The sequence below is a fragment of the Talpa occidentalis genome, unplaced genomic scaffold, assembly GCF_014898055.3.
Source record: "Talpa occidentalis isolate TD23 unplaced genomic scaffold, MPIMG_talOcc4v2.1 talOcc4.5, whole genome shotgun sequence".
NCBI classification, from domain to species: domain Eukaryota; kingdom Metazoa; phylum Chordata; class Mammalia; order Eulipotyphla; family Talpidae; genus Talpa; species Talpa occidentalis.
Window position 1 is genome coordinate 38,515,239 of NW_023604861.1, and position 27,968 is coordinate 38,543,206.

The window sequence follows — 27,968 nt, forward strand, 5'->3', positions numbered from 1 at the left end:
CTATTTCAGAAATGATGAGGTTGATGCTTCCTGATTTAACATGCCTAACTGATTTGCCCCAAATCATTCAAAACTCTGTGATCCTAGGAAAGACCAGGAGTCATTAACTCCCAGGTCACTGCTGGACCCAGAGTCATTAATTCCCAGGTCACTGCCCTCACCCCTGTCAGGGCTCAGCAAGTCTGCCTTCACTCCTGTGATAGGATTCCCTATTGCGCTCACTGAGTTCAGTTCCACTTGCTATTGTTTAAGGATGGATGTTGCAATGGCTGATATCTTATGATTATAATTTGGCAGGGCACTGTTACCTTATTAATTAGGTGAGCACCATGTAATTTATTAGTGCAGGAGCACTGGGTGTTTTCTTTACTTATAATTGCTCTGAGCACATCCAGGGAATCTAAAATTGGAGGGGCTGGGGAATTACTAGCCCTGCCCGAGGGGAGAAAATGTAATAATCCCTTCCTGCTTATTCAGAGCAAACCTCTAGCTAGAGCAGGTGGCTAAGGAAGGACAGAAGCTGGCGCAGCATCCAGTCCTACCAGACTGCCCACTCTCCTCCACCACCCCCTCTTCCCCAAAGGACTAAGGAACTCGAAGAAGCTGTGCTGTTTAAAAGTAATTGCCTTCGGTGGCTCTAATTGACTTTTGAACAGCCCTGTGAGGTTGAAGCAAAACGAGATTCCTTACATCCTTCACGATTTATCTCACTTGGGAGGAAGGGCTAAGTGGATTCAGATCCAAAAATCAAGCAATTCTTACATCAACGTTGACCCTTTTTATTGAAGAGGAGATTGCTGATAGCAAAACCTCTTCTTCCCAAAGGACTCTTTTGGGGAGGGGGGAGGGAATAACACTTGCTTTCCCCATCTGTCCTTAGGCTTGTGGTCAGAGGATAAAGATAACTGGCAGGAAGGATGATTAAGAGGGGAAAGAAACTGAGAATCCTGAAGGACTTATTTAAGAGAGAGCAAAGTAGATGGAAGGTGTAGGGTAAGGTAAAAAATCAGGCTTTTCTGCCCTCCCGCCATCAAGATAGATGAGGGAACCCTGTGATCCTGAATGCATGCCTGATGGCGGGCACCTGAAGTGGGTACACCTGCGCTAAGACTGTGCTTTTTAAGGGTGGCATCAGGGGGATGCCAGTAGAGCCGAAAGAGACACCAAGAGAGAAGCAAGAGAAGCAGAAGCTGAGAGAAGGCCGGAAAGCCCAGAGCGAAGATCTGCCTGCCATATGCCTGGTGAACCCCAATAAAAGACCTGCAAAAACCACTGAGGACTCTGACTCCTCCTTTACCCGGTCTGCTGGATCAGAAAACCTGCTCATTGGTCCATTCCTGCCTCTACAGAAGAAATATGACACGATACGTGGAGAACTTCCAGGTAGCTACATCTAATTCATTAACTTAAGAAATTAAAAAAAAAAAAAACTTGAATTAAAATGTAGTTCTCACGTTGCCAGTTTTGCCAATATCTCTAGTTTCTAGACTTAAGGACATAGGAGGATATCTGCTTTTTAACCAGGAAATGAATTCAAGTCACACCAATATCTATTTGACCTTAAATATTTTCCTAGCTTTCATATTTGTGATGATTCTCTAGATGGCTGATGAAAATTTATTTGTAAGAGTCTATGTGGATGGGTCAGGCTTATTTACATAATAAAAAACTCCCTTAACATTTTTGAGTATCAAAAATGGGCCAACTCTGTACCAAGTGCTTTTATTTATAATCACGTAAAACATCCTCAAAAAATAGAGGTTAAATGATGGGGTTTTGTAATCAGGCAGGCAAGACCAAGTTGGCACCCCAACCTAAGTCTGCATCTTCTATGTGAACTCAACAAGGGGAATTGAGAGCATAATGATTTCTAGTTCCCTAAATTCAAGAAAGGTTAGTGAATTAGGAAGCAGATAACAATAGTTGATGCATAGAAACACAACCTTAAATAATACCTGCCAATTTACCCTGTCAAAGCCAAAGGGTAAATGGTCAAAGCAAAAGACAGATTGAAGGGGGGCCTCCCCAGTGGCACAGCGGGATGAGCGCAGCACTGAGAAGCTGTCCGCAGCCTCTGCAGCACGGGCTCGATAGGCAGCCAGCCAGGGAGATACCGCATGGCAGACCTCTACTGTCTTGCCCGCCGCTTCCCTCAGCAGTGTTTTCGGTCCATCTGCCTGTTCTGCTCCCCACTCTGTCTCTGGTGAATCCTCTCACCCTCCCGTGCCTCTGGCCTGTACCCCAGCTCTTATATAAATAAATCTTTAAAAAAAAAAAAGGCAGACTGAAGGGATAGAAATGGGACCTGAGTGCCTAGAAAGCTGAACTTCTCTGCCCCACTCATTTTCAACACAAACCTGGGAATATAAATGAAACTCAGGAAGAAAAATGGAGCAATAAATACACCTAACGCTGGGTCACTAACAGAAATGGAGTGGTGGGTAGAGGAACCAGCTTCTGTAAATCTGCCAGTCTGTTCCTGAAGATCTTCCAGCTCCTCTCAGCATGATCATGTGGTTCCTCTGTTACTCCACAAATATTTCCTGATCTCCCCAGGATTGACCATATCCTGATGGTTCTCTCATCATTCACTGCATTCAAGTGTAATTCCCCCTCACCTCCTCACCCATCGCGTCACCTAATGTACCTAACTGCATTGTCCTCCACTATAAAGTTCTAGGGCAAAGGGAATTGTATTCCTGGTTCTTCTAAGCCATCCAGGTGACTCACTTCTGATTACTGCCTCTCTCCTGAGCCTGGCACACGTTTCTGAAAAACCAAACTGGAGAAAGTTTGAGGAATTCTCCCTAGCTATAATTAAAATCAACCACTCAAAATGCCACAGGCAAGTCTTGTGGCCCTGATTCTCTCTCCACTTAATGTAAATTCCTTTTTCCTCAGACAGTCCACTTGAGGGGTTAAGTAAATAGCACTTTTTACCCAAATTTTTAGAAATCATAGTCTTGAGAAATAAGACATGAATCTTAATATGTTCTTCCTATGAAATTCCAGAAAAGGTCTCTACTGGCCTCAGTTTATTTTCCTTTTTTATTATTATTGTCAAATTCTGTGTTTTCTTCAGTTCCCTCAGCTGACTTAAGCTAATCCCTGCTAGAAATTCTGCAAAACCAAAGAAAGGTGAGAGAAGAGGAAGAAAGCCAGGAATCCAGGACTATCTGCACAATAGAGGCTGCAGATCTCTTCCCACCAGAGTTTCCCTTCCAACCTTGTCATGATATATTTGTCAGAAATGATATGGAAGAATTACCCAAAAAGAATACTCCATTTCAAAATATGTACAATATTTTCCAATGTTTGCCAGTCTCCTCTAGCCAAAGCCATGTATTTTAGGCTTATTGTGATGGTTCACAAGATGTTATGACTTCTTAAATCTTTTATCCATTATTCAGTTGTGCCACTTTCCCTCTCTCTCATACCTCCAGAGCAGCTGTGTTCTCTGATGCATCAATGTACTCTCAGTGATAGTACTGAGAGTGCTGAGTGGTAGTACAAGAGTGCTGAGTGGGATCGGAGATTAAGAAACAAGAGAAACAATGAGATTTCAGATGAGACTAGAAATTAGATAGAAAGCTAGTGAGAGAGAGCTGATGAAAAGAAGCTAGCGGTCAATGAAAGACATCCAGCAAGAAAAAGGTTGCCAGGGATAAAAAAGATGTTTAGTAGATGCAGGGGCAAGAAATAGAAACTGCAAAAGTTATTTGGCCTCATCTCTTGAATTGCCTTCCAACATTGTGGTTTTAAAGCAAATTAATATCTTTTCATTTATTCAACAAATTTATATTGAATACCTGCTGGGTGCTAGTCATAGCTCTCAGTACTGGAGATACAACAATGAATAAAACAGACAAAGTCCTATTATCCTTGTGGTGCTAAATTATAGAGGGGAGGCAGACAACAATAAATAAACATATAAGGTCGGTGATGACTAGCACTATGATGAAAAACAAAGTAGAGCACACATATACAAAATGAAAAACAGTGACAATTTAAATACATGGTCAATTCCTTTCCTGGAGAATGGACAATTGACCAGAAAACCCAAAAGAAGAAGAAAACATTTGAGGGGAAAAGTCCTCCAGGCAGAATGAACAGCACATGCAAATGTCCTGAGGATGCAACTCAACTGTGTGTTGAAATTGCACCATGGAGTCACTGTGAAGAGCATCAAGAGAAAGGAGATTTAGCTGAACATTTCTGAAGAAAAAAAAAAAAAAGGCTGGAGGATTTTTAAACAATGGATGAATTAGCAGGAAAGTCCTAAAGAGAGCATCAGGGGGTCACTTGGTGGTCAATGTGATTAGGTCATCTATATTTGCCAGTTGTCACTGACCTAAGTAACTAGGCCACAGAGACTGGGGGATGGGGCCCTATCTTTCCTGATTAATACCCTTCAAAGAGCTGGTTGTTTCCCAGTTCTGTGTGAAAAACAATCCTGAGTTATAGAAGGTTTATATCTTAAAGGGGCAAAGAAATAATTTACAGTTGTAATTTTTCTACAGTAAATAAGAAAATAGAGGTCAGGGTGCTAGAGCTAGGAAGATGTCTAAAATTTAGTCAAGAAACTTTAAGACTGTATGGATACTTGACATCCAGGAAATTTCAGAGAGGCCTCAGAACCTGCCTGGAAGCTTCCTATTTATCCTCAAAACAGATACACATCCCGGAGTCCTCTTTAAAGGCATGCCTATCCTTTCAGACAACTGCACAAAGACATCCAGACACTCTTAAGGCACGTGGCCAGGTCACCAAGGGATCTTGGAAGCACCAACTCATCTGCAAACTTACTCCAAAGAAGTTGGGCCCATTGCAAATCACACATCTCAGGACTACCTTCAACTCTTTCAGAGAGATATTTGTACTTAGAATCTTTTCCTCTGACTAATGGAGTCCATATTCACATTGAAAATCAATAAATGGGCTAAATAATGTAAAAAGAATTCTTGAATTTATTTTCTGACACACAACTGATAGACAATTTATTTTCCACTCTCTCTTCCTGCCCACACCACTTCACTTTTAATTGTCATTTACTACAATACTTCTGTCATATTCTGATTCCCCTACCTATTCTACTCTTACATTTTTAAACAAACTTTTAATATGAAGTTTTCCATTTACAGAAAAGTGAAATAGTACAGACAGTTCCCACATAGACTCCCCTGCCTACATACAGTTATCTCTATTAACATCTTATACTAGTATGATACATTGGTTCAATTGATGAACTGATAGTGATTTGTTATTATTTCCAATTTCCTTAGATTTTATCTAAACTCCTTTTCAGTTTTAGGTCCCATTTAAGATGTCTCTTTATATTTTTTCAACATTTCCTTTTTCTTTTCCTTATGCTTTTGAAGTTTGACAGAATTTTTTTTTTTAACCATGGGATGAGAAACAAACAATATATATTTGGGAGACTTCTACTTTTCCTACTTTCTAGTTACCAGGCTGGCTAAAGCTTAGGATTGATGTGTTGAATATTGAAAGGCTGAAGCTGGGAAAGAAAACTTTAGGTAGTTTGCAATGCCAAGCTCTACAAATTGAAATTTCATTCTGTAGAAAATTGAAAAACACTATAGTTTTTTTTAACCTGAGGAATTAATCTGTCCATAATGTTCAAAATGGATTGGATGAGGGAAATTCTGGAGGAAAGAAGATAACAGAATGGGCTGGGACTGTAGTCTATGTGTAAGATCATTATGTCTGAATTTTGCTTGCTGGCCAAAGGGATAGAACAAATGCAAAAATAATTTCAAAAGGCAAGTTTGCAAGGAATTGTCAAGTGATGAGAGGTGAAAAGTAAAGAAGAAGATAATTTAATATCAACTTAATGTTTCACTCTCAAAAATAAGGGAGAAAGTTGTTCTAGCTTCAGAATTAGTGAAGACAAGAGAAGTAATAGAATTTTGAAACACAATAATAGATTTGCATTTAGAACTCATAAATTTGAGGTGTGGGTAAGACTAATTTGGGACACCAATAATAAAACTGTCTTTGTCTTCCTGGTGAAAGGGCTATGAATGCATCATGTAAGTGGCAAAATCCTATAAAATTCTTCCCTCCTAAATTTGTATTAATTGCCCTGCTCTAAAAACTCTATGATTTGTCACACCAAACAATCAGTTGAAGGGTCAATCCTCTTTGTTATGGTGAAATGAAGAGATATTCGCTGACATGTCAGATTGCTCATGTTTTAATGGCATTAGAGTTTCATCATTGTCATCAAGAGTTCATATCAAACTGAAAGACAAAAACACCTGTCACTTTTGGCTCTGTCACATGAAGCTGCAGCACTGTTAACATTTTCTGGATTGTTGCTAAAATAGTATGCATTTCCCATTGTCAATCTTTATGAGACATAGATCTACCATTCATTAACTAGAATATAATCCTCTGATTAGAATCCCCAAATGCTCGAGATATGCTGTCTACCAGTATTATGACTTTCAAAGTAAAAATAACTGCCTTTGTGGGCCTCCCCGGTGGCACAGCAATTGAGCACTGGGCTGCAAAGCTGCCCGCACCCTCTGCAGTGCCGGTTCGATCCCCAGCCACTGGCAAGTGTCCCACATGGCATGCAGACCTCTCCTGCTGTGCCTGCTGCTCCCCTCAGCAGTGTACTTTGGCACTTCTGCCTGTTCTGCTCCCCACTCTGGCTCTGGTGAATTCTCTCACCCTCCCGTGCTTCTGACTGTACCCAGTGCTTGTATAAATAAGTCTTTAAAAAAAAAAAATAACTGCCTTTGTTTACACTAGAGGAAATTCCAGATTTAAAGAATATTAGAACTTCTGAGATGAATGAAGTTGGGGATCAACAGCCCAAGGTGAACTGGTATGATTTAGGTGCTGGTGGCCCATGGCACACAGGTAATACTGAATTGCTCCTTTTCTGGGGTATATTCTTGCTGAAATCTCCTAAGAAAAAGTGTCTATATAAAAATGTAGTTGCCCAGGGGCCCAATTTGGCAAAATTTTACCAGCACCCAGCCTAAAATTTATTTTTCCCATCACTGCTGATTACCTAAACACATATGTGTGTAGATAAGAGTTTCTCATTTGTAATTATCATGATCCTTCTACTTAATTTACTTTGATGTGTCAATTCAAATTCTGTGACATCACAATTTCACTAGAATGAAAGAAAATGTCATATCTCAAGCTATAGGCTATAAAATCAATTGAAAGAATCAGAAAGGAGGGGACTTAATTTTAAAAAGGAATTTACACCAAAAATCCTCTGCATCCAGATAGAAAAGGAAAACCACAAAAGGCACAGGCCTCTCTGTGAATTTTGGATAGGTACAAAGTCCAACCATTGATGTTTACTTGAGCAATGTGGAAACTTATACATTTCTGTCAGCAGCCAATTTAGATTTACATTTCAAGTATTATAAACTAATAAGATCATAGAGACAATAGATCTTAGAGTTCATTTAATCTAACTCTGATTTTGTGCATAAGTGGAGACCTAGAAAAATTAAATTGACTGTCCCCTAAGTTCCACAGTAAAGAGAGCCAGACCAAAGCATAGCGCTCCAGCTTACCCATGTCACTGGGATTTGTAAACCTCTAATGCACCTGAATATGAAGAACCTTGAGCAAGAAATGAGTAACCCTTTGTATCAGAGATTCTAGACCACATCAATTGTCTAACTCAAGAGCTGATGAAATCCACATGCAATGAAAAGTAAGTTATTATTGTTATGTTGTATTTTTCAAGGTAAAGATGTTTTCTCCACATATTCTATAATAAATCTTAGTGGTTATACATTTGTACTTATGTATGATAGTCCTTCATACAGTATATGATAGTCTTTGGAGTGACTTGGATAATTTTCTCAAAAGGGTGTATGGCTAACTTAACCCACTTTCCCCAGAATTACTGCTCCACTTATTAAGGTGTGTTTTAATAAGGAAACTCTCATGTCCAAACCATTGCTTCCAATAAGCTGCAATGCTGCTCTCTGAAAAACAGAGGTTTTCCAAGTAAGAATAGGGGTCTCTCAAGGTAATTCTTTAATGCCTAATGTTTATCTTAGAAGAAGGAGGAGGATTACAAAGTTGGATGATATGATACACGCTGAAAGATTTCCTTTCTTTTATCTAGATGAATCAGATTTTCCCAGCACCCTTATCATTTTGCTCTGTATAGGTGCAAGTGTCAGCAACTTTGATTTGAAGACAGAAACCACAGATTAATCTTCACTTCTTGCCTTCCTTTCACTTCTACAATGAATTAGCAGCCAAATTCTACTTTATTGCAAAGTAAAGCACACCTCTCAAGCAGCTATATCTACAACCTCCTTCATTGATGAATAGAACAGACAAGTCTTCTAACGGAATGTTCAGGATCCAAATTCCAAACTTTTTGCCCAGGTTCCTGCTCTCCCCTACTTTTCTTCATCCAGTCAAGCCTTCCTCAAACCAGTTTGTGAGACAGTAATTCATTTTTATCCCTTCACCTTGCAAATCTGCCTTCTATTTACATAACTAGAAAAATATTTACTCTCATACCTCATTAGTCCACTTAATATTTCTGTTATTTTTAGGTATGCCCTCTATCTGTGGTTCATGCTGTAGTTTGGCTTTTGGCATTATAACATCTCAGAGAAGAAGTTCTCAAATACTAGATCACAAGTTATCAGTAAGTTATAGGAAAAAAGGGCAATATTGAAAGTTTCTCATAAAGCTAGATGTATTTGAAAAACTAACCTTTAATCAGAGTATATACTTACTACATCTTCTGAATTCACAATTTTATTGCATAATTCCTGAAATTTCTTATAAATTTTAACAAAATAAAAGCTATCAACCTTACATAAAGCAAGTTCCTCCTCAACCTCCCCAATTAAAGAAATTATCTATCTATGAAGTGTAAAATTTTGGGAACTACTATAAAAGGACATAAAATAAATCTGTATTTCTTTGTGTCCTAAACAGAGCTACTATAAATATTCAGAAATAAAATTAGATAATTAAGAAAGCATTCATAGCTATTATAGTCACTCAATATATACTGCCCAATCTCCTCCTAAATGTGGTAGGATTGTATCTTCTTAAAATTATACCTACCAGTTTCACCTTCTTTCACTGAAAAATGTTAGTGGAAGGAATGTGTATCACTCAAGTGGAAACTCAAGAACTAATGATGATTTTACCATTTCCTCTTTCCCAATTTCCCAGTGATTGGTCATATTCAAGGGTAGCTCAGAATGAGGATGATCAAGGCCAAATATTCCAGCCAATACATGTAGCATTAGCAAGAAATAAACATTGTTGGTTTATGCCACTTAGATACTGACAAATACAAAACACTTTGAATGAGTTAGAATAAGCATATTAGTGCAAAGTATTATTAGTTTCCTTGAAACTGAAGGTTAGAAATGCAAACCAAAAGAAAATTAAAAGTAAAGAATTCCTCTTAAGTAGAAAATTTTTATTTCACATTATTTACCCAAGTGGATGACCTGACTGACTAGTGGCAGATCAATTAACACTACAACAGGGGTGAAAACAGTGACAGGAGGGGATGAAATTACACCATCCACATCAGGTCTGTTTGATCTATTAAAAATGAAATGTTATCTGGACCTCCCTCTTCCTTTAAGTCTAAGAAAACAAAAGCGGAGAAAATAAACCTTATTACTTCAATGGCTAAGGCTTAAGTAGCATACAATACAAAATTATTGGCATAAAGACTTGCATTTTCCTCAAATTCCAGTGAAATCCTGAATTCATCCCTTATCTGCTGGCCTGGCCTTGGTGCCAAAATATATTCCCCTAACTTGATAGTAGAATGAAAACATTTTCATGTTATTTCAGGTCCCTTATTAGCCCAAGGTCAAGCCAGGGACAGTAACTGTGGGACAGAAAAGGACAAAAAAGACCAAAGAGAAATCTCTTCAGCCCCTGTCTGCTACAGGAGCCACATTTCCCATTGTTGTGTAGTCAAAAGTGCTGCCTCCAACCCACATTTCACTATACAGTTTGCTGAGTGAAGGGGTGCTTATATTTTTAAGCAGGCAGCTTCAAAGAGTGTTCTAACCAAGCTACTGCCCAAGGGAGCCTCCAAAAAGTCCGGAAGCCACTGGCCATGGCCACTGCATTTGTTACTGCTCTGATATCTTAGATGCTGGCATTTTTCAAGCATTCATGAATATGTAACACTAATTTTGTTGAAACTTTAACAATGATTTCCTCATTATGAACTGCTCAGAAATCCTCATACACTTTTCACCAGAATGAGCCTAGCACAATTACGAGATGAGTGGATTGCCAAAGCCCAACAACACAGAGTTAATGAAATTGTCATCGTCGTGAGCGGTGAGTGGCAGTTCCATCTCCTACTTCGTGGTTAGCATGTGAAGAGCAAAAGCAAAGGGAGTCTGTTATATTTTAAGTGCTGAGCAATGGTATGCCCAGACTGTGCAGGCACATCAATCCAGACTCCCTGGGAGATAAATGGAAATTCAGGCAAGTATAAATCATCACAAGAAAGCACACTCTAGAAATATGAGTGGTATGGGAGGCCTGCGTTTCAGGCACAGTTCTGTTACTGTGCTGCTGTGTGACCTTGAGAAGGTCGTGTGATTTCTCTGAGTTGGCTTCCTTATCAAGAAAATGAGATTAGATTAGGCCTCTTCCCTTTCTAACATTCTGTGCTTCTCTATAAAATATTTGAGTCAGCTATAAGGGGAAGTTTCAATTGACTACTGTCCTACTCCTGCTACATTCTAATGGAGTGACCACATTCACAAAAACAGAGCCCTCACTCCCCAAGCTCCATAAAGGTTAGAGTTGGGAGGACGCATGGAGTTAGAATCAAGGGTTAGTGTGATAATCCAAGGTCAGCTGACATGGCTGTGTCTCTGGAGTTCAGAAACTATTCTTGATCTAAGAATTACCCACAATCCCTTTCAATACTTCTCAGAGTTAGAATCTCCCATCTTACATCTCTGGTTCAAAGGCATTACAGACTTCACTTATGCCTAAATTTCTAGTGGTCCTAAGATGACCCGGAGTCGTTAGCAGGACTCTCAACAATTAAGCAGGTTTCAGCTTCCCACTCCCCTGCCCTTGTCACTACTGCCAGCTCTTTAGTTGTACCTGATCCTAACTCTTTTGACGTCATATTATAGACTCTCCCTTGGCTTATAGGTATCAGAGCTGACTGTTCAACAGCTCTTTCTGACAGTCAGCAAAAAAATTCTCACTAGTACTAGTGAGAGCTAGAACCAGCTCTCAAAAAAAATCTCTCTTCCATAGTCCTTATTCTTAATTGTGTCTTAAAATACAGTTTAGGTGTATCCTTAGCATCTCCCCTATATTCATTATTCACCCAGGTTCATTTTTGACCTTTCCAGAAACCTTGTCCAGAGATTTTGGGGCAATCTCTCTCCTATCTTTTGTATAAGATGCTTCAAACCAAAATTCAGATCCTGTCCTCAGACCTCAAGCAATTAGAATTTCTCAGGGCCTGGAGTGACATCTCAGAGTTCCTGGACTTGGTGAGCCAAGTACATATCTCCAGAGTGTTCAGTTAAAAACACAGACAGATAACTAACAATGCAATTTAGACAATACAAAGATATATAAGTATTGCATAAATTATAAACATCATTGTCATTTTTTCAGATAAGAAAACCTCAGAGCTAAAGTAGTTGGTGTTGTCCCCAAACTAGACTGTTGAGGAGGAAAGTAAGAAAATATATTTATTGTGTTTCTAGAATGTTCGAAACTGGTAATTTTTATCTATTCAATTCTTATACTAATAACCATGAGAGGGGTAATGTTGTTGTAATTACATAGATAAAGAAATAAAGGTTGAGAAATATTTTCTTGCATAAATAATTCAGCTAATAAGCAGGAGGGTTTGGTGTTTAAACAGTTCTTTCTGACTAATGAAGATGTTAAGTCCACTCTACCAGTGTCTTTCAGAGATTGAATCATGGACTTCCTGAATCAGATTCTTTTGATTTACCTCTAAAAATGTAGATTCATGGGTCTCTTCCTAACTTATAGAATCAGAATCTCCAGGCACAGTTCCCATTAGACAATCTCTGCAGGAGACTCATACACACACACAGTTTATCTACTGGCATTCTATAGCATGCTGGCACTTTGTAAAGTCAAAGGCTGTGTCTCATAAATCTTCCATATCCCTGGCAGCATCAAGCACAGAATTGGGCACCTGGTAGGTGCCTAATTAAATCCATTTAGGAACAAATTTGTTCAGATGCCGCCTTTTTCTTCAACAGAGCAACAGTGTCTGTGTGGTGGTGAAGGTGACAAGAACTTCCCTTACACAAATACAGCTACAAAACCAAATACAAATTGAGATGCCTGGAAGAAAAATTGTCCAGAAGAGCCCCATAGCTTTCTCACTTTGATTCCCCCCAGGTATCCATATTGGTCCCTGAGGAGGGGAGCTTTTGAGCCCCAGTTTGGATCCAGCTATTCCCTTTAGGTCCTTTGCACTCTGGCAACTCACTTAAAATCATGAAATAACTTTTCCAAATGCTACAGATAGTACAAAGAAAATATTTGCCAAAAGTACAAGTAAAATAAAAACAGGCTCACATCTAGGATACCTATGTGATCACCTCGGGGCCTTGAGATTTCATAAAACATAGTGACAGTGAAAAACTTATGGAGTCCAGTCCCCTTCTGGAGAGTATCTACATTTCTGTCCCCAGAGACTATTGTGATATCAAAGGAGCCTTCCTCCCTCACTCAGTTCTTTGTTTCTACATGAATTTAAGGTTACCTATTTTTTTCCAAAGTTAATACTCATTCTTTTATGCAGAAAAGAGAAAGGCATGAAAGTAGTTTAACACAGGCCTCCTATTCAAGCAAGAAAACAGAGAAGGTGAGGTTGCTAAGGAAGAAATACAAAAGCCAGGCTTTGCCCCATCTCCTCACTCCAAGGTCCCCACAGAGGGAAAGTACTGACTTTCTCTAGTGAGTAGCTTTTAAATTTACATGTCAGCATGGCCTCTGTAATATATTCAATTAAAATTCAGCCGGATTATTTATTGATTTTACATTTTCCTGCCCTGCTACTGTCCAAGCAATTTTCTAACGACTCTCAAAATACCTCTCATGCTTCCTGGGAAAAGGCTGATACAAACCAAGAATTCCCAAACAAGAGCTGAAATATAAAGCTAATTATTTCTGGCATGCCTCTGCTACTACAGCAGGTCTGTATGGGTTCAAGAGAAGTCTTAGGTCTGCTGCAAAGGCCAGCTTTCAATTTGGGTAATTAGACTTTGCCCTCCCCTTGAGAGTTACCCTGACACAGTTTCCTACCTTTTCTTCCTGAGTCTCTACACATCTGTTTCTTAATAATCTGGGTTCCTCCACTCTCTGGCAGCCTCTTTTGCATAGATGGCTCTGACTGCATATTCCTGAGTGTTTCTTGTCAGCAGGATCAGAAACAACTGTCTCAAATCCTTCAGGACCAATGTTAATGTTGCCTGCCCCAAAAAAGCCTTCCCAGCCCCATTTCCTAGTAGAATCAATCACAGTTTTTTCCTATCTCCTTGTCCCTCTCTCTCTAACACACATTTGATTCAGACCCATAGTACAGTCAGTTGTGCACCATCTTCCTTCCAATTGGAATGTAAAGCCTTTAAATCACAGACACATAATACTTTTCAACAACTCCTGGAGCTCCTAAATAGGAGAACGGGAGAAAGCTAATATTTATTAAAGCTTCTCATGTGCTAGGCAATGTAAATAACAAAATCTCACCAAATCCTCCAAACAATTGATCCTAATTGTTTGGATCAATGGATGCTAGACAAGATTCCATATCCAAGGCGAGGCAGGGCTGGGTTTCCAAACTATTGGACCACATGGCTCATTTCATGGCCCACCCATCACTTTCCTACCCTTACCGAGAGCTGCCCTCCCATGGCACTCAAACTTGTTGATGAATAGGTGAAGAACTTCTACCTAATAGCTCTCTACATCTCACACCTTTCTGCAACTCTTGTTGTGTTGATGACTCAATCCCTCAGTCATTTGTGGGACTTGAGACCCTCCTTGTAGGCTCCCTGATCTCCAACTCCCCCCATCACCATTAAGACTGGTAGAATCTAAGCATGTAGATTCACCTTTCCCCCTATTTTTAGGGTCTCCAAAGCAAAACTCAATCTCAAGGTAAACAATAGAGAATTATGTATAAAAGTAAAGATATTCTTACAATAGGAATGGTGTATATAACTGCCCAGCCATGAATAGAAATGGGCTTCTCAATGACACCTTCTTCCACTAGTAATGCACCTCAAGTCTCCCAAGAATAACCAAAGGTGTCAATCAGAAGCCAAGGTTCTCCTGATGAGGAGCTTGACTCTCACACCTGGCAACTCTGATGATGGCCACTGCTCCAGCAAATATTTCTGTCACCATCAGATTGGTAAATGTTAACTGAAATGCCTGTTCTCCCTCTTCTTTAACCATCTGGCACATGAGAAGGCACTGCAACCACATTAAAGACACAAAATGCAAATGATTTTGCCATTTGCCTTGTCTAGACACTCACAAGTCAGGAGCAAGTAGGAAACCACAGTTCTCATTTGGTCAGTCTCTTCCCCAGAGCTATTAAGACATTTAGTTGATGAAAAGGTAATCTGGACTTCTATTTCTACAGAAAGACCAAAGACATTAATAAAATTATATCTTTCCTTTGAATTCAGATCTCCTATAATCCAAATTTAACTTTGAATATTAAATAATCAATAATATTTTCAAATTTTATCCTTGGAACTTTTCCTACTAACTACGGAATCTATTCCCTTTACCCCTTACTGGGTAAAAAAAAGTCCAGTGGTCCCTCTTTCTAGAATAAGCAACAAAGAAGACAGATTCTTTTAACTACCCCAGGTGCTAGTGTTTACTTTAGATTCCCCTCCAGCATTACATAGGAGAGCTCCCTCTTGGAGGCCAAAACATGACCCTGGCAACTCCAATCCACTTTTAAGAGAGAAAAAATGAGATTAAAAAAAGAAATAACAGTTATTTGGTACTATGAAGTACACATGTCAGAAATTACAGCAGGAGCCCTGGACTTGAGTTGTCAAACACTTCTCTTCAAATGTTAGTTTTGTTGAAAATATATTTTGATAAATCTCTCAATTTCAGCTGGGAGTATTTCTGTTCTGGGAACATGGCCAGTAGTAGAAGGTGTTGGTCTGTATTAATTTAGAGAGATTTAAACCAATAACACAAACCCAGTGGTTCTGGAATGTCTGCCCACGATTTTCTTTCGGTTGCTTCTGAAATCTCCTTTAAAATTTTTGAATTTCTTAGTTAGATACCATCAGCAGTGGAAGAGAAATGTGTTGGAGAAGCCAAGGGGAGAGAGGAGTTATAGAACAACCCCCTCTGAACTAAAACAAGTGGGCAAAAGATGGCAGAAACAATAAGAAGCAAGATTACAGGTCAGAAAGCAGATGAGCAGGATAGAGGACCAACCCACTTCTTTGCTGGAATAGCCTGCTCTCTGCTCTTTGGTATTGGTGGCTGTATAGATTTCTCTGGCTAAAAGAACTTGGTAACTCCATGGGAGAATGAGTATTTTTTATTCCATGGTACAAATTCACAAAAGGTGAAAGACCTGTACTTGATCAATGACAGTTGTATCTAAAAAAGTAGATTAATAGACTCAGACTCTGCACTTAAAAGGAAAGATTGGCATTGGTTATCAGCATATTAATAACAGGACAATTGCTCAGTTAAATATAAGGCAGAGACCACAATAATGGTGTGGACAAAGTGAGGGCCATACTTCAAATTAATTGTTGTATAAATTGCATATGTCTGTGTGTTTATTTCATAATAAATCTCAAATGAGTTGACTAATTTTGACAAAATTTGGTTCATTTATCAAGGGAATAAATTTACATCACATGAAGCCTATGAGTCACTGCATCAAATGACGGCCAATAAAAGCTTTCAAAGAGCTCTATTTTCTATAATTTGTAATGACTTTCAGAGCCTTCATCCTCTTTCGCCACACTGCAGAACACCAAAAGATAAACCTCCCAATTTCAGCTTATTTCATCATTTTCTATATGTCACTCTTCTGCTTAATAACCTAACCCATAAAGCCTAATTTCCTCTACCTGACTTTTGTTTTTTTTTTTTTTATTTTTTTTATTTTTTTTTATTTATTTATTTTTTTTTTTATAGAGGCATGTTTATTTATTTATTTGTTTGTTTTGCTTGTTTATACATGTACTGGGTACAGTCAGAAGAGCGGGTGAGAGAATTCACCAGAGCCAGAGCGGGGAGCAGAGCAGGCAGAAGGACCGAAGTACACTGCTGAGGGGAGCAGCGGGCGGCAGGAGAGGTCTGCGCGCCATGTGGGACCCTCCCCCGGTGGCTGGGGAGCAGCCGGGGATCGAACCGGCGGCGCAGAGGCCACGGGCAGCTTCGCAACCCAGCGCTCAACTGCTGCACCACCGGGGAGGCCCTACCTGACTTTTGATTGACTGATTGATAGGTAATTGTACAGAGAGAGACCTACAATTCACAGAATCACCAATATCCAGACATTTTTCACAGTGTAGAGGGTAGAAAAGGTTATTAGACATACACTTGGAGGGTCAGAAAAGGATTCACCTCTCTCCAGTAAGACAACCAGACTTCATAGAGATTTTCAGAATTCTGATAAATGTCAAAAAGATGGGGAGTTGTCCCAAGCATATGTTTCTTTTTGAGGCAAGAGTTCTGATGTGGTCAGGAGAGTTACTTAGAGAACTAACCTAAAAAGGAGGAATTTGACCAGCTCAGTGTACTTGAGACAGTTATCTTCAAACTTTAATAGGCTTGTAGATCGCCAGGGGTAAATGCAGATTCTAATTCAGTAGACCCTGAGGTGGTGCCATGTTTCTACATTACAAACAAGCTACAGATGAGGCCCACGATGCTGGCCCAGGGACCAGGTTTTGAGTAGCCAGCTCTGAGCTCTACAAAATATTTTTCACAGAGCTGTCAAAAATGGGGAGGGAGGGAATCTATCAATGGAGATAATAAATTTCTCAAAAAAAGCTATGTGGACAGTATAAGATCTTTAGTTTTATTACAACTCTGCCATTAGTGACTCAGTTTTTTCATTTGATTAACTTCTTTAAACTTAATTTCTTCAACCTATAAAATGGGAACAATAAAAATCAACTGTAGGAATGGTGATAAGAATTAAATGAGTTAAAGGGGGTAGGTAAGCACCTAACACAGACTTCCACAAAGCAGATTGTTCAATATATCTAAGTCACCTTCCCCTCACCTCAATTACCCCCTTCATCACTGGAGATGTTCAAGCAGAGTTTCAATCGACACCTATGAAGGAAGTTACAAAGAGTATGCTCAACTCACAGAGAGGGCATTGATGACCCTACAATACCCAGCACTGATCAATGGAACTTGAAGGCAGTGATTTCCGGGATGTAGGCCCCAGATGCATTGGTATTATTCAGGTTTGTTATTGCTGTGAACACATCTATTAAGCTCATATGAGAGATCAACAGTCTGGAATCAGAAGCTAATGACAGCTAATAACTGAATAAACAGTTCAATAATGAAGTGTGTGTGTGCATAAAGATGTTTCCATCAATATTCTTTAAAAAGAGCCATTTTATACTAATACCTTCCACTTAAACAATCTTTGGTGAGCTTTCAGTTCTGTTATCTCATTTGAGCCTTAAAAGAATCCTAAGAGCAAGGTTTATAATCCCCATTTACAAACAGGAAAGCTGTATTGTGATTTGCCTGAGAGCCTCACACCAATGAGGCCCAGGACTTACCCCTGAATCTGATGTGAGTTCTCTCCTCCATGCTGTGCTGCTCCTTTAAACAATTCACTAAATCTGTTGAATCCAACAAATATTTAAGTGCCCTTAGAGAGCAAATCCCTGCAAAAGAAAACACACACAATTAGAGATTTTAAAACAAACAGAAGCATTTGCTTGCATCTACTCCAACGCCTTCATTTTACAGATCAGGTCACTAAAGATCAAAGAAATGTATCAACTTGTCTAAGGTCACCAGTTAGTTCTTGTCCAAAAAGAGAAAGCACATCGTAAACATTCCATTAATTCTGAGCAGCAGCTTTTAATATTCCACACTCCAGGACACCCAGGGTTATGAGTTTTGTTCCAGACTCTTTCTGACCTGCTATCATTACCAATTAATCTGGGGCTATAGCGTACTTATTTTAACAAACACATAAAACTTTCAGATTTGATTGGAGGAAGTAGTTCTCCAGTTACGTTTGGCTCCGTTAAGTCAAACATTCTTATTAAAATTCTTGTTAACATTTGAGGCTAAGATACATGGCAAACATATCACAGTTGGTATCAAAAAGTTTCAACTCTGAACTGGTGGGAAGTCATGCCACCAGCTTCTCAATAATGAATTAGCCAAGCACAGGCCATTCACCATTCCAGTTCTGCTATTCTTTAATCAATGCTGAACAGAATGAATTGCAAATAAAAAGGAAAAAAAGAAAACATTAAATATGAAAGGCCAACTTGCTCACCTATATTTTTAGTTCAAGTGACAGTTTTAAAATTACAAAGGTAAAAACCCTTTGCTAAATTGGGTTTTAAATGTGTCATTTGTCAAACCAGTACATTTTTATGATTTTTAAAACTACTGTTTTATCATGAAAGGTAAAAACACAAAGTGGTGGTATTATTCTTCATTTCTACTGCCACCACTACCCCTTTGCATTTCGAGGGGTGGGGATTGTTTTCCTATGCTGGAAACCAGGCTGTTCTCAGCAAAATCTTGGAAAGACACATTTTCATTCATGTCGCAATGCGTTAGATCATTTTCCAACCCCAGAGCTGTTATTGTTTCAGAGAAATAGGGAAAATGATCCTTGCAGCAATCACAGAATTGCATAGCTGAAAGGGACCTGTGAGGTCATCTCAAACAGCACCCTCTCTTCACAGAAGAGAGAACTGAGGCCAGAAAGGTGAACCCACTGTCTGTGTGGCTCCCACCAGCCAGTAGCTGAGCCTGGCCTAGAGTCTAATTCTCTTCACCTCTAATGAGAGGTTTTGCATCATGTCACAATGCCCTTCCTGGCAATGTCCCCCACATGGACAGTGCTGCCTGGTTTTGCCCCCAAGTCTGTTTTCCTGCACCACCCAAAGTTAGTAGCTTGATTGACAGAATGACCCCAACCTGATGACTTGAAGAATCTTTGTAGAAATAGCCAAGAGGTAAATACCTTTTCAGCAAGGTCTCGCTATGGACCAAGTCATCATTTCATTATAAAAGGGATGTGGCTGTCTTGGGAGGAAAGTTGAAGAAGTACTATTATCTGAGAAAGAGAATAGGAAACTATGAAGAACGTAATAGCACCTGTCCTACAACCCTAGACAATTCTGCCTTTCTCCCCACATTATCTTCAACAACAACTTTGTAAATTTTCCCTAAGAGAAAGAGAGAAGAAACTTATTTCAGAGTCACTCAGAGGCACTCTCTGTACAGCTGTGTAATCTGTGCCTCTGAATATAAATAGCTAGGGCTGATAGGAAGTGGGCTGAAACTGTTATCAAGCAGAGAAAACAGCATCAAAGAGGATTCTCTGACCAGGGTGTGCCTCTAATACTGTATGAATCTCTGACCAAAGCCCCAAGCTTCCTATAGTCCTTCAAGCTTACTTCTAAAATGGCCCTAGGAACACATCCTTAGTCTTGTTTAATCTTGTTCCAGGAGCCCAATAAGACAGTCCCTTTCAGGCCTCCCAGGTGGCACAGCGGTTGAGCACTGGGTTGCGAAGCTGCCTGCAGCCTCTGCAGCGCCGGTTCAATCGATCCCCGGCTGCTCACCGGCCACCGGAGGAGGGTCCCACATGGCACGCAGACCTCTCCTGCTGCCCGCTGCTCCCCTCGGCAGTGTACTTCGGTCCTTCTGCCTGCTCTGCTCCCCGCTCTGGCTCTGGTGAATTCTCTCACCGTCCCGCGCTTCTGATGTACCCAGTGCTTGTATAAATAAATAAATAAATCATAAAAAAAAAAGACTGTCCCTTTCCACCAGGTCCTGAATTGACAGCCATCCTAACAATTAGACCAACCTTAGTCTTAGTCTAGGGATGAGGAGACACCAGCAGATGAACAAAAGTTTGCTAAATATAAAGTGCCAGAGAATGGAATTGCAGCTCTCTGTCCAAAATTAAAATTTTTACTTTGCTAAAAATGGGTTATCACCATATGATTCATTATTAATGAAAGAAAAAGCAAGTATTCACATTTGCTAATTACTTTTTACTCACTTATGGCAAAAAAAGGAGCTTTAAACCTATAATTTGGTCAGCAATTAGTCTTTGATTTACCCTGATATACTTAGGGTTTTTTTAATATTAAAAAAGGCTTGCAGCTGAAAATTTACATTTAAAAAGTAATTAATGCCAATTCAATGAAGAAATCCTCAGTTTCCTACAGAATTATATTGAACCTCAAGCTCTTTTTAAGGCTAGAAAGAACTGATCATTAGTAAGAGGGACTTCACTGGTATTCTGCTGGACAAAATTCACATGGTACCTTTCTCCAGGTAAACTGGCATCAAACCCCTTCCTGCTTTTCCATTTTACCTCCTTCACTCCTCATCCCTATGTGAGTTACTACTCAGAAGAAAGCCTTTGACTAGCAGCCCCAGCTTATCCTAGCTCAGTGCTTATCCTAGCTCAGTGCTTCTCAGGCATAGACCAGCTCTGCTGCCAAGGCACCACCCATCTCTCCTGGCACCTGAACTTCCTCCTATTTCCTTTTCCTCCCCCAGGTTTTCTGAGATCCCCAATGCATATTCATCTGCCCAGGATGAACTTTCTTTAAAAAAAAAAAAAAAGATCTATTTACTTGTATGAGAACTGGGATACAGGCCAGATGCACAGGAGGGTGAGAGGATTCACCAGAGACAGAGTGGGGAACAGAACAGGCAGACTGATGAAATACACTGCTGAGGAGAGCAGCGGGCGAGACAAGAGAGGTCTGCCATGCCATGTAGGTTGCTCCGCGGCTGGCAGGGATGGAACCAGCACTACAGAGGCTGCAGACAGCTTCACAGAGTGGCGTTCAACCGCCTGTGCCACCAGGGAGGCCCCCAGTGTGAACTTTCAATCTGATCCCTAGTTTTCCTCTGTCACCCTCCCACTCCCCATATAAGATCTTCTATTTAGAGCAAGTGACCAAAAGCAGCTGCTATCTAAGGAGAAGTGACTTACCCTGAAGTAATCATTCTACTGTCACAAAAAACACATTGTTAGAAAATTAACCTCTGTAAGGTTTTCTGAGCTAAATAAAAGAGGCTATTTGGCAGGCTTTCTTTACTATTGGATCAAAGAGATGTCCCCTCTTTTCTTTTGAACTACTCCTTCTGGCTTTTGTGTTGGCATAAACTTGAATAAAATGCAATTTACTGAACTTTGTTTCATTAAAAAGAAGATAAATGGGAATATACTATCTCCGAGTGTTCTAGCATGTGTAATGCATACCAGAGAATCTCAACTTTTCATTCTATCACTGTTCCATTATGATGTACACTCTGATAACATCTATAGCTCTCCTTACACCCATGATCCTCACGAAAAATGAGGGGATAAGAAGGATGGGAATCACAAGTGCATAGTCTCTAATATATTCAAAAATAAATGCCAGTCCATGTGGTTTTGATCAATAGCAAAAGATCAAAATGAATACAGTCATTTGATTATTGTTTCAACATCCTCAATTCACTATAACTTTGGTCCAAAGTTGAGTTTCTGAGGTATGCATGTATGCATGTATATAAGCCTGTTATGAAGAAATGAGTTGTGCCAGGAATTTTGCTACATGTTCACAAACTCAATTTATTAATGACAAACCATTTGCCAAAAATCATTGAGTAAGTGAATGGCAAAGCTAAAATTCAGACCAGTTCTGTCAAGCTCCAGACACTACAGTAGACATATACCTAAAAACAGGATTTACTCAGAAAATTTACATCAAGAATTGGAACCTGTGACCAGTAAACTCTGTACAAATTCCTTATGGTAAAAAAAAAAAAAAAAAAAAAAAAAACAGAATGCCTAAGTTGTGACCCATTATCTACAGATATCAGCAATATAAAGGACTCAGAGATACTTCTAACATCTTCTTTTTTTTTTTAAATAATAAATTTTATTGTTATATTCCCCATACAATTGCAGCCCCCCCATTCTAACATCTTCTTTTGGAGGCTGTTTGTGGGTACCTCAGTGGATGCGTAGGCAATGGCTTGTGGAAAAGGTGGTCTTTGTGGGAGGTAGAATGACTATTCTTAGTAGCTGAACAGCAGTCCTCCTCTGCCCGTCTTTGTCTCCCCAACTTACAGTAGGCCCAACCCAGCCCCAGACAATCCCCCTGCTGTGATGCCTATCTTGACTATGCGAGACAGAGCAGTGACCTACAGTCTGTCAGCACTCAGATTGCTTCCAATCAAAGTATAAGTCCAAGACCTGAGATCTGAGGATCTTGTTGAGTTCCCATATTGCCTGTCAACAAATATCTTTGAATCCAGCCATATTTGGACAGTGAGCCTTGGGTGTAGAGGTAACTCCATTTTATAATTCTCTAAGCATGTTGATCCTGTCCATAAGACAAATTTTCCTTATTAATTCTGACAAGTACAGTTCACATAAATTCCAAGCCTAGATCCAGAAATCTGCTCTGAATCATGGTGTATCGGGATCTCAGTTGCCCCTGGGTTCTGCCAGCCTTCTTCCTCAGAAATCAGAGTCTTTATTTTGTTGTCAGGATAGCTAGAGCCCTTCCATGTATGAATACACCTTCTAGTCTGCACACTCTCTGTGGCTCACACTTGTTCACCCAATGAACCTTTGGGCCCTGTCTCCATGAATGGACAACCGAGACCTATTGATCATTGCATGGCATCAGACGCTGCCCTTAGATAATCCAAAAGCTCTCATTAGATGACTCCTGGCTAATCCCTCATTCCTGGACATAAAGGAAGAATCTCTGTGTATGTGTGTGTCAGCTCACTCCTACCCCTCAGTGACTTGCCTAAGCTTCTCCACTTGGCTTCAGAGCTTCCTCAATTTTCTACAGTCCCCATCAGGAAGGGCTTTTGACCCCTACCACTAACTGAGCTCCCTTCTCCTCTCTACCACTATGATAGTGAAGGGAAATAATTGTTCCTCCCTTTTTTCAAATAGCCTATAATAAATCAAATTGCCATTCAATGTAACCCTATAGTAAGAAGGTCAGTTTTACCTGGTCATTCCAATTAAACATTGGGTGAGGGGGCCATAATCCAGGTATTTTGGAGACATATTTAGAAACACCCAAATAATGACCAATTTTTTAATTGGTTTAGCTTCAGTGATTGCCTCTGTGTAAATTCGCTGAGAGACACAGTGAAGAACACCCAGGTGCACAGGCCCAGCAATGGTCTCCTCAGCCACAGGGTCCTGTACATAGGATTGATGTAAAAGAAACTAGAGGGCATCACCCAGCCTCTGACAGAATGCACAGAGCAGAGCAGCACTACTTTTGGCTCTAAAGAAAACAGGAACTTGGGAAACGACTTTGTTTCTCTAGCAATTTCACCCTCTGCTAGAATAAATACCAGCACAGCACCACACACCACCAAAAGTACATTTTTCAGCCCCTGTAAGCCTCAAAGACAAGAATCTGATTGCTTACAAGACTCACTTGGGCTGACTTGCAGATATGTGGTGGCACTACATTCTAATAGCCTCCTTCCCACGTTAAAGGCTGCCTCCCACACAGCCAATCTAATGAGTGATATTAAGAGTACTGTTAACCATATCACTTAGTTAATTGCGCAATCTAAATTAATCAGATATTCAGAAATTTTTCTTGTTTTTCCAAAGCTTCTGGTTAGGGCAGACTTCAAAGAATCAGGGTCTCTCTTAATGAGAGCAATAACAATAGTCTGCTTTTATGTACTGGCTTACCACCTACTAACTCAAAAGCTTACTGTGTCTGCACAGGCAAGAGAAATACAGAGTCAAGCAATTGCCTGTAAATATAATTGCTATAGAGATTTAACCTGGTTCAACCAGGCCGAAGGAATATTTTTCCACAAATAGCAATTTAAAATCTGAATTATATTCATAATGACCTTGGCTCTCAATGCTTTCCTTGTTTCATTATATCTCAGCACCCCAGAATGATAATGCCAAAGAACCATAATGCTTCTGTTTAAAAGTCCCATTGCTGCCTTTGTGCCAGCCAAAATCATATCTCTAGGAGAATTTCTTCTCCTTAAGGGGAATAGTCTGAAGTCAGAGATAGTCTTCTGAATTTAAGCAATGCCTGGGACGGGATTTAAGAATAGGGAAAACAGGGGACTTTTCATTCAATGTGATGTGAAAAAAAAACAAATAAGATCCACAACCAAAAAACCATTTAATTTGATTTTGTTTATAGAACACATAATAGGGAAAAAGCTGGAGAAGAGGGCTCAAAAAACCTTGGTTCAAGTTTCATCTCATCATTTACTACTTATGTGATATTGGCAAGTTGCTTCCCCATGCATCCCCATGCTGAGACTTCTCATATGTAAACAGCAATGATACTAATCTCATATTAATGCTATATAAGCATTAGATGAAATGGTGTTAATAAGCCCTTAGCTAAGTTTATGGAACATCATAAGCAACCCATAAATGTTAGCCCTTTTGTTTTTAATTGTATATCAATATTATTATTTCAAATTAATCAAGGCAGGGTAAAGTACTCATCCTTGACTGCTAAGAATAAGGAACAAGACCAATGCCATCTTACAGACTTAGTACCATGGACAGCTACCTCGGCAGGCAGTGGGATTAATCCTAGAGATCTACAAAGAACTTCCACTCCAAAGATTTTGCTTAGGGCCTCAATTTCAGTACCATTTCAGTTTACACTAGGTCACTTCTACTGCCCACTGTGATCTTCCTAAGGCCTACTTTAAAACAATAACAATAATAATAACAATCAACCGAGGCCCAGGTGGGTTGCTGTGGGAAGCAGTAGTCCAGAGGTCTGGTGGAAGACCTGACACTGCAGAGGGAAGCTCTATAGCTTCTGAGGGGCCTGTGTTGGCCCTACAGCAGAGAGCTGTGGGTGGAAAGTGAAAGCCATGGCAGAGTCCCCATCTGGCTATGGAGCAATGGCTTGGCTGCTGACCTCCCACCATACGTTCTCATTTTGGCCAATTTAAAGGAAATAAAGACATAGAGAGGAAAGGCAGAAAAAAAGTAAAAAAAAAAAAGCCATATTCCATATTCATTAAGTATTCTACCATTTGTTACTTTTATAATATGGCATTTGTTATTAATTGTGTACTGGAACCAGATGGTAAAAACAAGAAAATGTCATATACAGAGACATACCAGAAAAGGCAATTATAGTACAATGTTTAAATATTCTGATAAAGATGGACCAAAGTTCTTGGAAACATAAAGAAGAGCAGTCAGAAATTTCAAAGTAGATGTCTTGTGAAAGCGAGGTCTTGGTCAACACTTAAAGGATAGGTAGCAGGTAACAGTAGAAGCTGGAGGATAGGAGTGTGCCAGGAAGATAGAGCACACATGTGAAAGACCAATAAGGTTCTCCTTGCCAGAAGAATTGAAAGAATTTCAATTTTCAAAGGAAGAGAAATAAGGGTGTGGAAATAATAAAGGCCAGGTGACGGAAGGTAAGAATACATCATCGCCTTCTGAGTCTACAGAAAACAATACAACTCCTATGCATCAAACAGAAGTCTAAGCTTTGCAGAGTTACAAATAATCCCCAAGTCTGAGCAGTTTAGAAAACAAAACTGTATTTTGAAGTAAAAAAAAAATATTTTTTACTTCCATTAAATGTACACTGTGGTGTTACCTAACAGCGTAAGTTGGGGGAGAGGGCTTTGCTCATGATGATTATTTTAGGAACCCAGGTTCATGAAAGTTCCATCTCCAAAACTTCAGAGTGGCTTAAGCAAGGGAAAAAGAATATGCCACCACCAGTTCCCTGACATGTTGGGGGTCTAAGAGCCATACAGAACTGTTATAGAGAATAATGACTTCCCAACCACCATCTTGCTGCCCTGTTGTCTTATCACCCTCTAGTACCTTCTCAGGAATGTATATTTCCTGCTGGAGGTGAGAAGGCAAGACCACCCATACTGCTTCAGATAAAGTTCTGAAAGCTTCAGTGTAAAAGTGACAATCACGTTTTCTTTTACCAAAGCAAATCACAGTCATATCTAACTTTAAGAAGGTAGGAAATGGCACCCTACAGTGGGCTGGAAAGAAAAAGAACCAGAAACTGCACTAATGATATGTTTGCCCCTTCCTCCTTCCTTGTGATTAATTATAAACTAATACTTGCTTACATTGAGTATACCCAATAGTTCTTGTCAAAATGCCATCACAAGTTTACTTGAACCATGACACGCCTGAGGGCAAAGATTGTCATCTTTGATCACCAAGGAAAGTGAAGCACAAGGAGACGTCCCACTCAGAGACGGTAAAGACCCAGACTTCTTGGCCCCTACCTATTGATTTATCCAACTTACAACTACCTAGAGAAAGAAGTATACAGAACCAAATAAAGCAAACTCCTATAGAGAACATAGAGGTCCTTTTTCCTGGACCTCCAGGAACTGGTGCACACACCTAGTTCTCCAACCTGTACTCAGGCAAGCATTACGTCTCTGGCTCTGAAGCATGCTAATAGATGAAGTTCTAAGGTGCCATTGGAAAAGTTCTGAGTCCTCGGAGAATGACAGAAGGTAAGGAAAACTGATTATTTGTAGGTTCACAATTCTGAAAGCAATTCACTGGAGTTTCCCTGTCCACATACAATTGCAAAGTTTGAAATGGAAGCAGCGTTTGCAAGGATAACTAAATTGCACCCATATGATTCCTTAAAGAGGCACTTTACTAGTGAATGTCATATGCTAATTAAACCAGCTGATTGGAGAACTGAAATGTTTTCCAGACAATTCAAGGAAACTCATAGAATAGCAATTTCAATGGGTTGGTTTGGTTATGATGGGGCAAATAGGGTAGTTAACACCAATGCAGAAAATGGACTTCATGCTTCCCAGGTTAGTGACTACCAGGACACTTTATGTGTCCTTTTTCATTTCTTTGATCATAGAACCTCTTTGCGGGAAAGCAGGTCCAGATACCTGGAAGGAGGAATACGCAATAACTGAATACAGGATACAACGTATTACAGAATGGATCACTTTCTTTTGAGCACCAAAGTTCAATTTTCATCATGCTGACAATTATTACTCAAAACTAGTAAAAAGACTTCTTCAGTGATGACTAATTTGAAAAAAGAAGGGGTAATCCAAAAGACTGTGTGGTTAGCAGGTACATCCACAGATGAATGGATTTTGAAAGATTAAGGAAAAAAAATGTTCTCACATAGTTTTTTCCAGGAACAAATTAGGCTGTAACAAAAGTCAGACTTCCTCCAACCCTTAACATCTTGCTAAGATTGCAGATGGCAGATCCAAGTAATAGCACAACAATTCTTCCTGAATAAAACTGAAAATCAAATTCTTAGCCTAGACCCAAACACTTCACTGAGGTTTCCATCCACCAACAGGCCCTGAAGTTAGGGTGTAATTGGGGGTGGGGTGGGGCTGGGGGAATAAATAAATAAGGAAGAACAAAAGCCGCTACTCACTTCTGAGCCAGTGGTCTACACTCTGAAATCTCCTGGGTGTCTTGGAGCAGTCTTCATTTCCTGCTTTCTCTTCAGGGTGATTTAGCCTTAGGTATTTTAAAAGGTTGGAGAACAGAGATAAAGATTATCTCTCTTCCTGCCCATTCCTCCATCAGTTCTAAGCTATATATCTGAGGTCCAAGACATATGTGTCTTCGTCCTGGATATTGAATTCTGTGTTCACCTTATACATCACTCACTTGCTGTGTTTCCTCACCATTG